Below are 16,440 nucleotides of genomic sequence, written 5' to 3'. Positions count from 1 at the left end.
TTCTTCTGTGGCTCATTAGCTCCACAAAGCTTTTTTTTCCCCTCCTCTATCAAATTCCAAACAGCCCTTGCAAGTTACAGTGTTCCAATCACATTACAAGTTAATCAAAGAATGGCGATACTCAATATCTACAGATTTAGCAGACGGCAAAGCTAAAGTTCATTTAACACTCTAGATCCTATGCCACAGATGAAAAGTACCAGGGAGTTACTGGTTATGCAGGTGGGGTGAGTGATGGTTGCTGCAGAGCTAAAATCAGATCGTAATTTTGAATCATAGAATGAGGATAATCCTACAGGTCTTGGTTCATTTAGTAGGATAACCACAATCTATACCAGACAGCTGAAATAACATCCAAGGCACAACCTCAGATGAAAATGACAGGATTACTCAGATATTGGCAGGTCTGCAGAAGACATGGTGTATCACCTGTTAAGAACATCTGTTTCAATGAAATGGCTTAGCCAGCCTGAATGGCCCTAATGTCATGGTAACAGCAATATTCAGGTCGTCAAAGTCCCGCAGGGGTAACCCTTTCACAAAACTCTCCCCGTTACAAAAGGCAAATGTCAAAAAAAAAAGTGAAGGGGATTGTTAGTCTAGATTACATGGAGATGGATGATGTTGAAGAAAATGCTTGATATGACAGACTGTGTGGCAAGACGTTGCAAAAGAGTTGTGGAATTTAGGAGTGTCTAACTGAAACTGTTCCAGCTAGTTCAAAGTTCAATCTGCAGCTGTTTGACAAAACATCAAGATTGCCAACAAAGCCACGTTCAAGAATAAATTCAATGGAGCAAGGCAGATTCTTCAGAAACTAATGAGACCTGGCCCAGAGACAGCAAGAAATAGCAAGCTGCAAGAAATTATTTGCTAATTACAAACAGCAACTCTTCTATAGAGATTTCTCACACACATGAAAAGCTTTTATCAATCAGACAAGACAGATGATCTGGCTGATAGAGTTATAGCAAATCACAAAAAGCTAGCAGTCAAGTTCAGTAGGTAAAAGGAAAAACTAATGGAATGCTGCCTTTATTACAAAGCGAGTATAGTAATAGGGGAGGTCTTGCTAAAACAACACAATGCACAACTGAAATACCATGAACAGTTTGGCCCCTTATCCAAGGAAAGGGAAGGCCAAGGAAGGTTCACTAGGGTCGATATCAGATTTGGAGGGATTGTCTTTTAAGGAAAGGTTGAGTAGGAGTTTAGAAGAATGATGGATGAGGTTTTTAGGGAACGTGACAGGTTAGGCGCAGTGAGGTTGTTTCCTCTTGTGGGACAGTCTAAGATGAGAGGGCACAATCTCAAAATAAGGTGCTACCCAGTTAGGACAGGGATTAGGAGGATTCCGGTTCCTCTCAGGCAGTGGTCTACACAATGTCCTGAAGCTCAGTGGGAAAATGACATTGTCAGACATTGAGTGGTTGTATGAGTTGACTGTCAGTCATTTGACAGAATGACTCATCACTAGTACTTACAAACTAGCACAGCTGGTGGTAAAAAAGCCCTTCCCATCAGATCCTGCCTACACACTCAAGTCTCAGCAGCATCAGACATGATGTCAGATGGCTTTGCTAGGAAAGAAACTATTGTCTTGCTTCTCAGCAGCTTTTGATGAGGCTCACCCCAAACAGCCCCATGACATGGGACTTTGCAATGTGCAGAGCTGTTTCGAAAGAGCCAAACTTCATCTGTGACTGGAGGATCTTCAACTCTTTGAAGGTGCTCTTTGGTCTGAAAATGTTGTTCTGCACAGAGCACTGCAGATTGCCGCATGTTTCAGGATGATGTGTCAAGGGATACACTAAAGAGTGGGACAGCTTCTGCAGAAGCACAATTTCACTGTCTAACTCCATCAACTATAGTACGCTGAGGGGCTGGAAACATGCAACCCCAGACTGTATGCTTGTCAAAGGAATACATACTGAGCATCAAAATTGCATCTCAGAAAGCAGCAATGTTTACTTCTATTGCAATTTCTATTTGAAATTTACTGCCTCATGCTGTGTGCCTGACTTGTAGTGTACACTATAACATTTACGACTATTACAATTATACTGAGGCTCCCAAGTGTGGAACATGCTGTACGGAGGAGTGCTGAATTTCATTGCCATTTGTGTTCACTTTTAAAATTGAAAATGTCCAAATTAATTGCAAAACATTCTGAATAAATATAATTTCAGGGGAAGAAAAGACTTATGAACCCATACTGTCTAATCCCATTCAGAAGACTTCTCAATACAGCACCTGAAACTGTATCTCCTGCAGCAGGAGGAGAGAGCAGCACCCTCACGAAAGTTGCCCCGCAAACAGGCAGGAGATTTTCCAAACCCACAAACAGATAGAAAATGCTTAAGTGGCACCACCACCTTTTCCATAGACGTCTGAAGGTAAAACCGATGATAACAGCCGATTCATAAGACGTGTAACCAAACTAAACAGAAAATACTCGAAGTGAAACAAAATGGAATTACCATGCACACAATCCAATTCACAGCAGGAAATGCTAGAGCAACTATAAATCTTCAGCGTTTCACCTAACTAAAATGAATCTTCTTTTCGGTTAAGAAAATGGTTACAACAGTCTCCTAAATAACTAATTTAATGTATTCTGCAAACTGTTAAAGCTACAAGTATACTTTTTAAAATGGTGAGAAATTGCAGAGACAGAGATGCAGTGGGATCTGGGCGTCCTTGTGCAAATTCACAAAGGCTTGTACGCAGAAACAGGAAGTAATTTTAAAGAACCAACAGAATATTGTTTGTTGCAAGGGACATCGAATAGGAAGTGATGCTTCATTTATAGATGGCACTCGTGAAACCATATTGGAAACAGTATTGGTCATCTTATTTAAGAATTAATGTAAATACATTGGACACAGTTCAATTATTATTAGACTAATAGCTAGAATAGGCAGGTTGCCTTATGCAGGGAATTCTGGCCAGGTTAGGCTTGTAACTGCTGGTCGAAAAACTTACAAGATGCTTAAGGGTCTTGACAGGGTAGATGCAGAGGGGATGTTTCCTCTTCCGAGAGAATCTACAACAGGGAGTAAGTGTTCAAAGGTAATAGCTTACCCACTAAAAACAGACGAGGCAAAATCTTTTCTCACAGTGGAGTGTTTTTTGGATCTTTACTCCCACTGCACTTTCTGGAACACAGTGCTTGAATATTTTTAAATGGCAGAGGTAGATAGTTTCTTAATAAGCAAGGGAATGAAAGGTTAAAGGGGTAGGCAGGAACGTAGATTTGATGTTACAAGCAGACCAGCAAGGCCAGCTTGAGAAGATGGATGGCTCTCTTCTCATTTGTACATTGAATAAAAGTTGTTCAGGGTTAACTACATAAATAAAAACTGCATGTAATTCTTCAAAGGAGACACCAGAAATACAAGGTTCAGAGATAATTTTACCAGCGCTTTCCAATGAAAATAACTTGAATTTACCAGCACTGAAGGGTCAAATTACAAATAGTGCATTTTGTCTTAACTTCATGGTAACAGGCAGAGAGGTTAGTTTAAACCTAGCCTTGAAAGTTGAACTTTTGTTCCAGAATCACTTGTCCTGGAGACTCTAGCATGTCAAAAATTTAGAAAGCACCAATGACTGAATCATTTTAACACCCAAAAATTTATTGGTTTGAAGTGAGAATGTCAAAAGCCTGTAAATGAGCCATTAGATTTACTGCAAGGTTATAGTAGTTCAGCCACTCTTTCCAGCTATAATCAAACTTTAGTGACTGCTGGTGGAAATGTTCTGAAACCAAATGTTATTTGATGAACCTAGACTTCTGCTCACTTGCAGAAGCTTGCACTGACATCCAATGTTACACCAAGTCAAATCTCTTTTAGAAGCAAAATAGATGCATGAGGGTTTTGCTCCATAATTCAAAGATATTACTTCATCAACTCCTCTCTCTCTCTCACACACACGTTACAGGTTATTCATAGTTTGCTTGCGCTGGAATGCCAAGTCAGAAAAAGGAGGTGGGTGATGAAAGTCAAAATGCCTTTCTTTGCACAAGTTAAAAAAGCTTTTAAATGGTGCATGACATGTTTCGGAAAGAGGGAAGATCCTGAAACAGTAAACACTTGCATGCATGGAACCTCGTGAAGCCTTGGGATATATTAATCATTTGTAAATAATTTCATGCATTAAATGTCAGAAACAAAATACCAGTGTTTGTGGTAAGTCAGTATGCTCACTAATATTAAAGTCTCATTATTCAAGTGTCATTAACCTTTTAATTCATTTGCCTTTCATGCCACAATAATCTTTCCCGATGAGTGACTCACCTTAAGTACATAGTTCAGGTTTACTCAAAACCAATACGCAACACCGAATAGCATGTTAAGAAGCAAAGTTCAACTCATTCAAAATAAAACAAGAGTTAAAAAATCAAATCAAAAGGCATAAGGTTCAAAAATATGAGACAAGAACTACACCGATCGATCATCAGGCTGACTTCAACCTGGTGCCAGATGGTCAGAAAGCAGAGAGCTAAAACGACTGCTAATTAAACATTGGCAGTGCAAAAGAAATTTGAAATTTCCACACGATCACCACAACTTGATAAAATCCAGCTGTGATGAAGACACTCAAACATGTTATTCCAAACTGCCAACACTTCAGGGCAACTTCAGTCTTGAAACAAATTACCTTAACCTATTTCAGTGGCTATGGAATTAATTTGACAGAAGAAACCTACAACGCTGAATAAAACATTGATAAATCTAATTGTTATACCATTTATAGCAAATCTAACGATAACTCATCCACAAAAACACTTGATACATAAAATCTGTAAAAATACATTAGAAATCATTTCAACTTGAATATAACAGCACTACGGTGTAATAAAATCAACCCATTTGTCTACAGCATGTTCCACTCAACATCAGTAATTATCTAAATATTTACAATATACATTTCCAGTTAAGTATACAGTATGGCAGTAAAATATTTCAATTTGGAAAACAAGTGCAATGGAAATAAACTTCTTTATATACCATGTTCCATTCTGAGATGACTCAAAATATAACTTTACCACCCACGATTTTCGAAATCTTCAACCTGCACCATTTCCAAGGGAAAGCTGGGCCCAAGGGATGCCCAGTTTCCAACCCCTTGGTGCACGACAGCTGAAAAGGTCTTGAAAGACAGACTTTCCCCCAATTGCACCTCTGCAGCAGCTCCAAACTTTAGTGACCCCTCAGTTATGTACTTCAGGGCAGTATTTGCTACTGAACTAGCAAAGCGCAAACTGCAATGAACAAAGCACAAAAATAAAGTTCTGGATCATAGGAATCTAGCTGTGTGTAAGAGTCAGTGGAGGTCCATTCTTTGCACTGGAAGACCAGCAAGTTTCAGACAGACCAAAAGAGAATGTCTTGCATTATATTGATAGCCTAGTTGATGCTTGCAATTAATGTGCAACTGACAAGCACCAATTGTACAAGGGCAATATTAAAGTATCAATGACTTGGAACTCAAGTACACCATAAACCCTTCACAAACAAAACAGAGAGCTGGAGAAACTCAGGAGGTCTGCCAGCATCAGTGAAGAGAAAACAGTGAACATTTTACATCCAGAAACTTAAACCCTGCTTTCGCTTCCCAGATGCTACCAGGCCCGAGTTTCTCCAGCAATTTTTTTTTGTTTCATGTCTTCAGCATCTACTGTTCTTTGTTTTATCTTTAACTTCTCACAGTGAACAACAGCAAGATGAATCAGACATGACCAGTTTATTGTGTGCAGGATAAAATACTAGAGTGATTTGGAATTAGATTTCAGTGAATGCTCCACATTAACCTCCCAATTGGGAAGGGACCCCAAATGACAGGAGTCACATGGTCTCGAAGAAATCATGTCCTTTAATGGCGTAAGGAGGTGCCTCTGAATTCCTGAGATTGACACTAAATTGCATTTATATAATGCCTCACATGCAGAAAAACCACTTCCAGTTGCCAAACAAAGGAGTATTAAAAGCAAAAGGGCACGGAGCTGAAAAAAGATATTAGAAGAGGGCAAAGAAAATCATCTGCAAAAGACTTGTAAAAAAAAAGATTTGAAAGACCAAACGTAAGGCAGAGGTATCCTGTATGCAAGATCAAGATGACACAATGTTTGATGGCAGTAAAAAGGAAGTTTGCACAAGAAAGCAGAGGAAAGGAGTGTTTGGTTTGCAGGCTGTAAGAAGTTATTTAGAGATAAGAAAAGTATTAGGATGAAATTACAAAATTTGAGGTGTCAGGGAAGCAGAAGGTAATGCAAGTTGAGAAGGCAGGGTAAAAATGGAACAGCATTTGTTATACAAAGAGGATTTAGGCAGCAGAGCTTTACAAAAGGGCGGAGAATGGGAGGCCAGCTAGAATCCAGAGGATACAAAGGCATAAATGATCAATATTTGAGCAGAAGTCTTACTTCGATTGTACAGAATACAGATCATTCAGTACAACTGGTCTATGTCGACAGATCTGCTCCACATGGGATGCCTCTCAGCTAATTTCATGCAACTCCATCGGCAGCCATTTTCTATCCCTTCCTCCCTCGTGTTCAACTGTGGTTAACAAATAGACAGATCAACACTTCACTAGGAATGCAGACACAGGAAGCAAGAAACATAGCTTGTAGGCAAAACCAGCTTCAAAAAACATGAAGAGGAGCTACAGGATGGTGTGCGGTCAGGATAAGGCACAGACAGGCACATTCAACTTGCCACCCATTGGGATTAGAGTAGCACAGACAACTAACTATGCAGTCGGCCTCAATAAAGAAGTTCTCAAACGCCTCAGATTGAGAGAATGGAGACAGGGGACAGGACTTGAAGTGTGCTTGGTACAGAACAGATACCAGGTTTCCTTGCCGTTCAGGGCAAGCCATAGAATACTGGACAGCTTTGATGCAGAACAGGGAAACTGCACTCAATGTGGCTCTGTCAGACTTGGCCTTGACAACTAAACCATGCATTCAATCGATCTTATTTGTGCTTCTTGGCTCATGGAATTGATGTTAGGGAACCATAGAAACAGCGAGACATGTTTCACTGGGGATCAATTCATTAAAGATGAAGGGAAACAAGTGGTTGAGGAGATCAACATCTACATGAGCAATATGGAACACCAGCTGGGAGTTGGAAAATGCTCTGAAGGCAGGTTGGAAAAGATGTGACAGAATGTTGGATGTGATCAACAGCAGTGACGCACCCAAACATAAACTGCCTGCCAATCAAGTGTTGGCTTACGTTCAAAACTGGGATTTAGATGAAATAGACAATGGACACCATACCCCATGGCTGAGTCCACATTTTCAATAAAATTGCTGATTAACAAGCTCTTGTTGAATCTTGAAAATGAATCCACAAGGTGAAGCTGCACATTTGCTGATTAGTCAGCTTGGATTAAATTGGATTCTTATTCAGATTACAACAGCTGGCAATCGTGGAGAATGTGCACCCTGGGGCAAACAAAAACCCATCAGCTTTACAATAGGCTGATATTAAAAAAAGGTGCCAACCCATTGGTTCAACTATTTCTGAGTTAGTGCCAATCGAGATGTAGAAAAATACAAAATAATATTGAGACTGCAATTCAGAAACACAATAGTCAACCCAACCAGTCCACTTCAGCATTGATCCTCTGAACGAGTACTGTAAATCATTGTCACATTTACCCAACTTAGTCCTCCCACATGCTTTCAACCTCTTTTTCAAACACCTATCCAAATGAATACAGTAGTGAATTCCATACACAACTCTGGACATCAATAATTCAGCTGGCTTTTATTCCAACTCTCATTTGGTCTTGTATTAATGGCCCCTGCTCTTCCATCAACAACAAAATAGATTTCTGTCCAAGTTGTACCAGCTATCATTTTAATACTTGTGTTACATTACACAGTAAACTTCATTCTTGTAATGAAAACAGAGTTTCATATCAAGACAAGACCTCAATTTCTGAAATTGAGGAACTCCTTAACAATCAGTTATATTGTCAACTGACAGAGAGACTGTTAGTGTACCAAATTTACCTGCACCTTCTCTCAACCTTTTTGCTCTAGCAAGTGAGTCAGTACTGAGACCACCAGTTAACAAGAAGCTGGTTTTCCACAGGTCAGTTGTTAAGATTAGGACAGTATGACCTGAAACACTAGTAGATAAACATATTCAACAAGAACTTTGCAGCTGCTAGACATGCACTTGGTCAGTGTGAATGGTTATGATGAATTTTACCTATCCATAACACAATTTAAACTATATAAGGAACATCTTAGCACAATGTACAGCAGCTCAAAAGGCGTTATTTCAGCCAACAACTTGTAAATGTATAATGCTTTTGTAATAGTAAACTGCTCAACGTGCTTCACAGGAGTGCAACAATATTCAACACCAAGCCACAGGCATTTACAGATGTCCAAACGTTTGGTCAAAAAGAAAATGACAGAATCAAAAAAAACTTTATAGAGGTAATTTGAAAGTTTGGGGTCTTAGCAGCTGAAAGCAATGGCAGATCGATTAAAATCAGGGATACTCAAGAGACTAGAATTAGTAATGTGGAGGCATCTCAGACGGTTGTAGAGCTGAAAGAGATTACAGAGATAGGGATCAGTGAGGCCATGGAAGGATTTGAAAATAAGACAATGTAAAAATAAAACAAACAATGCAATATTCAAATGGGAGCCAATGTAACTTAACAACTGGTGGATGAATGAGATTTAGAGAGAGTATAAAATGGATAGCAGAGTTTGAGATGACTCAAGTTTACAGACAATTGAATGTGGGAGGCCAGTCTGTAACACTTTGGAATAATCTAGTCAGAGATTTTTAAAAAAAGGTATCGACAGGGACTTTAGCAGCAGACAAACTGATGTAGGGATAGAGGTGATTGACGTGTGGTGAATATACGGCAGCCTTAGCAATGGCATCGATGTAGCCAGAAGCTGTAATGAGGTCAAATATGACACCAGGGCTGCAAACAGTGTGATTCAGCCACAATTACTAGAGTGGGAGGGGGATCAGGTTTTGTGGCAGATGCTGAAGATAATGGCTTTGGTCTTCCCAATTCTTTTCCTGTTCACTTAGTGCTGGATGTTGGATAAACACAGTCTAATAATTTTAAACAGTATAGGGATCAAGAGGGGTGGTAGTGAGCTTCAGCTGGATGTTGTCAAGAGGTGTGTCTGAGATGTGTAACTGAGCAACAGTAGGTGCCAAGGATAGAGCCTGGAGGGATAGATGTTAAAAATGTAGGAATGGGAAGAGAAGCCACGAGGCTCCAATTAATAATTTTATGCTAATTTGCACAAGGATTAAATTGCAAAGCTCAAGTGTTGGGCAAAACTGGTGCGTTCCTGCAAACAACCATGGCCAGCCAAATGCTACTATGTTAAATGATTTTAAAGGCTAACATCAGTCTTGTTAAAGTCTTACACAGTTCTTGATAACCCTAGGATCTATTTGAAACTTCCTCAATCAGCCTGATTCAAGTGAAATGTGATAGATCATAAAATCAGAGAAATCAAAGAGTACAAAGAAAAATTACCATAATGAATAGCCAACCTGGACAGAGATGGGTCCACAAACTGGCAGAAATAAAATGCGAACTTAAAAAGTTTTGGGGCTTAAGGAGTGAAAGGCAGGATGAAGCCACAGAAAGGGGCAAGAGATATAATTTACCCTTTCATGTTAATTTGGTTGATTTACAAGATGCGTGTATTGATAGCTAGGCAAACATTTATTGTTCCCCCTAAATTGACTTTAAGGCCAATCACCTATTGAATTACTGCAGTCCTTGCAGATGTAGGACACCCACTGTTCTGTTAGAAAAGGATTTGCAGCAGTTTGACCCAAAGACAGTGAAGGAATGGTGAACTAGTTCCAATCAGGTAGCCGTGTGGCTCGGAAGTGATCTTGCAAATGGAGGTGTGTCCCCAGATCTGCCTTCCTCATCCTTTGAGGTCATAGGGCTGTTGGTTCAGAAAAAGCTGTTGAAGGGGTCTGGGAGAGTTGTTATCATGAAACTTGTAGATGGTGCACACTGCTGCCACCATGTGTTGATGGTGGAGACAGTGAAGGTTTAAGGTGTTAGATGGAGTACTAATCAAGTTGACTGCCTTTATGTGGTGGTGTTTAGTTTCTTGAGTGTTGTTAAAGCTACAGCCACCCAAACAATTTGAGAATACCCTGTTACAATCTTCAATTGTACCTGATGTACAGGCTTTGAGTCAGGAAGCGATTTACTCACCTTCCCAGCCTCTGATTTCCACCCCCCCTTTGAGCCATGGTTGTGCTAGTTTAGTTTTTGGTTAAATGGTACTATTTAAATTGTCTATTAAACAACAATATCATTGGTCTTAGCGTGCTGCTAAAGAATATTGCAGAGTCTGTTGAGGCAAGAAAAACATTAACTTTATTTCAGCTTCATCTTGCCACGAGGCTGCCAAAAAAAAACAGGCATGAGATTATGCCTAAGCAGCACTTCCTGTGATGCATTCATTAGCATATCAATCAGACTTCACCCCAGATAGTCATAACCACAAATACGTAAAGGCCCCATCTCCGATCTTGAAAAATCACAATGCAAGTGGGCGAAGAATGAACACTCAACAGAAAAAGTAATATCAAATGAATGTTCATCAGACGATGACTCAATGCGTGAATAAATTAGGCGGGAGCAGCCAAATGTGGCTCATGCTGTCACTGTAAAACGCATGGATTTTAAATGTTTCAGTAAATCCGACCAGAGATGAACTAATGGGGAAGTGACACACGGATTAAGTATATTACCTGGTTGTATTCAGCGACGAGCAGAATGTATCAGCGTTCCAATTTAGAACGTGGCGCCAGATTTCACCTCAGCAGCGTTCCTTCCGCATTGAGCTGCTCCCTTGCTGCCTGCAAAAGAGAAAAAATACACGTTCAGCCAGACATTCACCGACTGATCAGAAACAGCTACCCAGAGAAACAAACGGAACAAGCCATGCATGATCAGGAGAGCTGATGAGCACTTAATGCGCAGCGATATCCTATCATTATCCTTTTTAAATCGGCCAACTTCATATACATATTCATACCCGTATTAAAATTGAGACAGCAGGCTTAAAAGGTCATTTTCTGCTTTAAATCTGAAAGACTATGAAGCTCCCCAGGACAAGCTCCTGTCCCCAAATAGCTCCTCGCAACCAGTGGATTTAAGTGAAATAAACTCTCACCAACATGTTCAGTTCTTATAAAATATGTGAAAATAAGGATAAGATGTAATTCATAATAAATTCTCTCGCACTCTCCAAGGATGTAAAAATATTGATGACCGGACTTACCTCAAGTCTCTCCGCTTCACACACTCTTGGCAGACTGAATCAGGAACGACAGCGTGTCAATGACCGACAGTAACCTCTCCCCTCCAGAGGGGGGAAACCCCGGAAACACAGGGCACACGTCATCTGATTCGATTCGCAGCAGCCAATCATGAAGACCCCTCATATTGGCCCCGCCTCGGCCATTGCCGGAACCGCAGTCATAGTTTTCTCAGCAATGCAGTTCAATGGAAGGCAAAGGAGGAAAGACCCAATAGCTAAATTTGGTTTGCAAATTTTTTTTTGAAAACATATATTGGTGAAGCTCACTGAACAGAAATAAGCCCATTGTCTACTTAAGTAGAATTTGCATTACACACAAATACAATAATGGGGGCCAATTCGTGTCGTGCCTGTGTCAGCTCCCTCCATCAATTGATTCCCTCGAAGAGTAACTCGGCTGGTCCCACATCTTCCCCCGTCCTTTCCATGTAGCCCTTAGTTTTTTTTTTGTTGCACTTGAAGTGATTATTCAACAACCATTTGAAGGCTTCAGTTCAACCTGTCTCACCACGATCTCAGACAACACATTTCAAATCCTAACCATTCACTATGTAAAAAGACACAAAAACAGTAATTGTTGGAGAAACTCAACAGGTCTGGCAGCATCTATGGGAAGAAAGCAGAAAGGATCTCATGACCATTCATAGTTAAAAATCGCGCAACACTAGCTTATGGAGCGCTGCTCCTTCATCACAGCCACCCGATGAACGAGCAGCGCTCCAAAAGCTAATGCTTCCAAATAAACCTGTTGGACTATAACCTGGTGTTGTACGATTTTTAACTTTGTACACCCCAGTCCAACACCGGCATCTCCAAATCATGATGAGCCTTCATGACACCTTATCACTGGACTTGAAATGTTAACTCTGCTTTGTTCCCAATGATGCTACTAGACCTGCTGAGTTTCTCCAGCAATTTATTCCATAGTTCTATGTTTTACACCACCGTGTAAAGAGGATATTTAAAAATGTTTCCAATGCTTTCGCAAGTCACTGAGATCCTGTGATCTTTCCATCAATGAGAACAGGACGTAGAAGGATGGGTTAGTAAACTTGTTCCTCAGTGATCCTATTATTATACTGCTGCTTCAATGTTTCTCTGTTTCCTCCACGATAGCCCTTATATTACAGAATCTGGTTCTGTTCATATAAAAATTAACAAACAGTGAAATTCACAGCTGACCTTGGAGGTACCTCTGTGGGAGAGCTCACAGCACAGAAACAGATAAGTGCATAGTTATGCTTTCCGTTATTGGACAGAACATTGAGTATAGGAATTGGGAGGTCATGTTGTGGCTGTACACGACATTGGTTAGGCCACTTTTGGAATATTGTGTGCAATTCTGGTTTCCCTCCTATTGGAAGGATGTTGTGAAACTTGAAAGTGTTCAGAAAATATTTACAAGGATGTTGCCAGGGTTGAAGGATTTGAGCTACTGGGAGAGGCTGAATAGGCTGGGGCTGTTTTCCCTGGAGCATCAGAGGCTGAGGGTGACCTTATAGAGGTGTATAAAATCATTAGGAGCATGGATAGGAATAATAGACAAGGTCTTTTCCCTTGGGTGGGGGAATCCAGAACTAGAGGGCATAGGTTTAGGGTGAGAGGGGAAATATTTAAAATGAACTGAAGGGGCAACTTTTTCACACAGAGGGTGGTACGTGTATGGAATGAGCTGCCAGAGGAAGTGGTAGATGCTGGTACAATTGCAACACTTATAAGGCATCTCGAATATATGAATCCGAAGGGTTTAGAGGGATATGAGCTAAGTGCTGGCAAATGGGATTAGTTTACAATATTTGATCAACATGGACAAAAGATTCCGTTTTTGTGCTGTACATCTCAATGACTATGTGATCACAGCAGTTGTCACATAAACCCTGGCAAATAGCTCAATATTCAGGGGGCATAACTTGCAGGGCCAATCCGTCCCCTCAGCAAATTACGTACTCACTAATGACAGCACGATTCGGAGGGGTAGGGAAAAAAAATGCCAATTTTTTTAGAAAATGAGAACTGAAATCTGATGTTTTAAACGCATGGATGCCATATTTGGTCATAGGCGACATGGGAAAAGAAACTCCCATCACGATGCGGTATTGCCACGGACTGACATTGTCCCAAATGTGGCGCCACTCGATCAAATTTCAAACCTCCTCCATTTGAGAAAACAAGTGAACGGGTCTCTGAGTGGTTGAGATCTTGGCGGGGATTGCAACGAGATTAGTGGGTTTTAAATTTCCTTTGAGGTGAGCAGCGCGACCTGGTTAATAAACTTTGTGTTTCTTCTGCAAGTTCTGTTGTTATTTGTTTCAGATCTCCAGCAATCGCAGTTCTTTGTTGTATTAGATCAACCCGATTGTGATGGTTACGAGCCAGGATTTTGGATTTTGATGTTAATGTTTGCTCCAAATGTTCTCGCATTGTTTCCGTGAAGGCACCAGGACCGGGAGATAAACACCAGAGGTTTAACCCACGGACTGATGGTTCCATCCACACAGCAGACAGTTTAGATTTCTCAATGTGGAGGCTGTTACACAAACCCGACCCAGGGTTCCAGGCTCACCCTCAGAAATGATTTGGAGATGCCGTTGTTGGACTGGGGTGTACAAAGTCAAAAGTCATACAACACCAGGTTATAGTCCAACACTAGCTTTCGGACCGCTGCTTCCGGTGGTTGAGCAGCGGTCCGAAAGTTACTGCTTCCAAATAAACGTGTTGGACTATAACCTGGTGTTGTGTGATTTTTAACTTTGTACACCCTCAGAAATTACTTGTGCCTTGCTGCTTGTTCTCATTGAAACAATTCTGCTGCGTCTCCTGGAATGTAGGGAGGGCGGGGGCTCTGCTGAAGGACTGGCTGTGGCGATAATACTCTCTCCAGCTGGTTTGTGTTCGGAATTTGGAGAATATTTCATGCAGTTCCAGGAGTAGCTAGTCTTGACAGAGTAACATAACCGCAGTGGAGTATTTTCTGATAGTGAAAACCACAACACAGTTTGTTCTTATTCCCTCCACAGTACCTAATCGCCCACTTTGTACTCGTGTGTTCAAGATATCGTGTCAGTTGCATGACACTGATCCTTTGCTATACATTCTGTGACTTATGATCCAGCCCAGCTAGTCCTTCCAAATAAACCTTTGGACTATAGCCTGGTGTTGTGTGATTTTTAACTTTGACCACCCCAGTCCAACGCCTGCACCTCGACATGGCGTGTACTGATACTGGGAAATATTAGGACTTAAAATTTCATTGGCACCAAAGTGGATCAGCTATCTATGGGCCAATGGTTAGGATATTGTATATGTACACAGTCCTGAATGGAATTGAATTTATTGTCACACGTACCAATGCACAGTGAAAAACTTTGTCTTGTGGGGAATACAGGCAACTCACATAGTTAAGTGGCATAGATAAGTAAATGATAGGTAAACAGCAGCAAAAACAAAAACACAGGTACAGGCAAACGTTAAGAGTTTGTGAGTCTATTCATGTATTCTAACAACAGTAGGGTAGAAACTGTTACAAAACCGGCTGGTGCATGTGTTCAGGCTTCTATACATTCTCCCCCACGGTAGAGATTGTAGAAAAACATTACCAAGGTGGGATGGATCTTTGAAAATGCTGGCGGCCTTTCTTTGACAGTGGGCCTGGTAGATGGATTCTATAGATGGGAGGGTAGCCTTTGTGGTTGTCTTGGCAGAGTTCACCATTCTCTGTAACCATCTCCGATCTTGAATGGTTTAAGTACATCCAGACAGAATGCTTTCAATGGCGCACCAACAAAAGTTGGCAAGGGTATTTGCTATGATGCCAAATTTTCTCAGCTGCCTGAGGAAGAAGAGACGTTGTTGGACTTTTGTAACCAGTGCATCCACATGAAGAGTCCAAGAAAGCTTGGTGTGAATGACCACTCCCAGGAGCTTGACACTCTCCACTCGTTCCAACTCTGTGCTGTTAATGTGCAGGGGTGCATTGAGTAACATCCCACTGAAAGTCAATAATGAGTTCCTTGGTCTTGCCAGCATTGAGAGGTAGGTTGTTCTCAGTGCACCATTTTTCCAGGTCGTCCACCTCCTGTCTGTAGTCTGTTTCATCGCCATCTGAGATTCAACCAACTATGGTGTCGTCATCAGCAAACTTTTAAATGGCATTAGTCTGGTATTTGATGACGCAGTTATGGGTATACAGTGAGTACAGTAGGGGGCTGAGTACACATCCCTGGGGGGCTCCAGTGTTGAGTGTTGGTGAGGATGAAATATTGTCCCCAGTCTTCACTATTGTGGCTTGTGGGTCAGGAAACTGAGGATCCAGTTGCAGAGAGTGGGGCTTAGTCTGAGATCACTAAGTTTAGTAATCAGTCTCAAGGGGATAATAGTGTTGAAGGCTGAACTGTAGTCAGTGAGTAGGATTCTTACGTAGCTGTTCTTGGTGTCAAGATGTTCTAGGGAGGGGTGAAGGGCAAGTGATATGGCATTTGACGTGGATCTATTGGTCCAATAGGCAAATAGGCAGTAGGCAATAGGCTTCTGCCCCAACAGGGAAATTGAGGTATGGGGGGGTGGGGGCGAGCAGAGTTAACGTTTCAGTTAACTGCCCCTGCCTTATATAGTGGTTGGGGGTGGAGCACTCAGACCAGCTCAACTAAGACCAGCTTCCTGGACAAACACAAGCTCTCATCATCATCTGAGGCTGTTGCTAGCTGCATGTGATCTAACTTCTCCTTTCATTTCGAGTACAGTCAATTTTTCAAGAGACTGGCCAAACAGACTTACAATTACAGTAGTAAGTAACTTAAACCCCTCGCAGAAGCCATTCCTGCTGAGAGCAGACTGTGAATTGACCTTCCATATGGCCCAAATGTTTTTTGGCACAAAATTCAATCCACAGGACAGCTATTGCCTTAACATTTGTGACCAAAGTTGATTTGGGAATATATTATTTTGAAAATTGCAAAGAATAAGAAATCCAAATATCAGGGATCTGAAACAAGAGAAGTCAGTTGCTAACTGTCGCAACAATTGCGGTGAAGGGTCATGACCTGAAACATTAACTGTGTTACTGTGTCCACAGATGTTGC

General features: G+C 41.1%; 1 protein-coding gene across 9 annotated transcripts in view; it reads right to left on the bottom strand.

The window, feature by feature from the left end:
• The window catches only part of acsl4a (acyl-CoA synthetase long chain family member 4a), an 85,235-nt gene extending 73,811 nt beyond the window's left edge, over positions 1–11,424 (bottom strand). For 7 of the 9 annotated variants that reach the window (XM_072595392.1, XM_072595390.1, XM_072595393.1 and 4 more), the window contains exons 1-2: positions 11,324–11,424; positions 10,791–10,898 (exon numbers count right to left, since the gene is read on the bottom strand). The gene's annotated coding sequence lies outside the window, so the exon portion shown is untranslated. Of the gene's footprint in view, positions 1–6,430; positions 6,567–10,790; positions 10,899–11,323 lie in introns of all 9 variants that reach the window. The other 2 variants (XM_072595391.1, XM_072595395.1) reach the window with 1 other exon arrangement.
• Between the last annotated feature and the right edge of the window lie 5,016 nt (positions 11,425–16,440).

Source organism: Chiloscyllium punctatum, chromosome 25 (assembly GCF_047496795.1).
Source record: "Chiloscyllium punctatum isolate Juve2018m chromosome 25, sChiPun1.3, whole genome shotgun sequence".
NCBI classification, from domain to species: domain Eukaryota; kingdom Metazoa; phylum Chordata; class Chondrichthyes; order Orectolobiformes; family Hemiscylliidae; genus Chiloscyllium; species Chiloscyllium punctatum.
The sequence above is the reverse complement of the archived record's forward strand: the minus strand, read 5'-3'. Positions and strand labels throughout refer to the sequence as shown.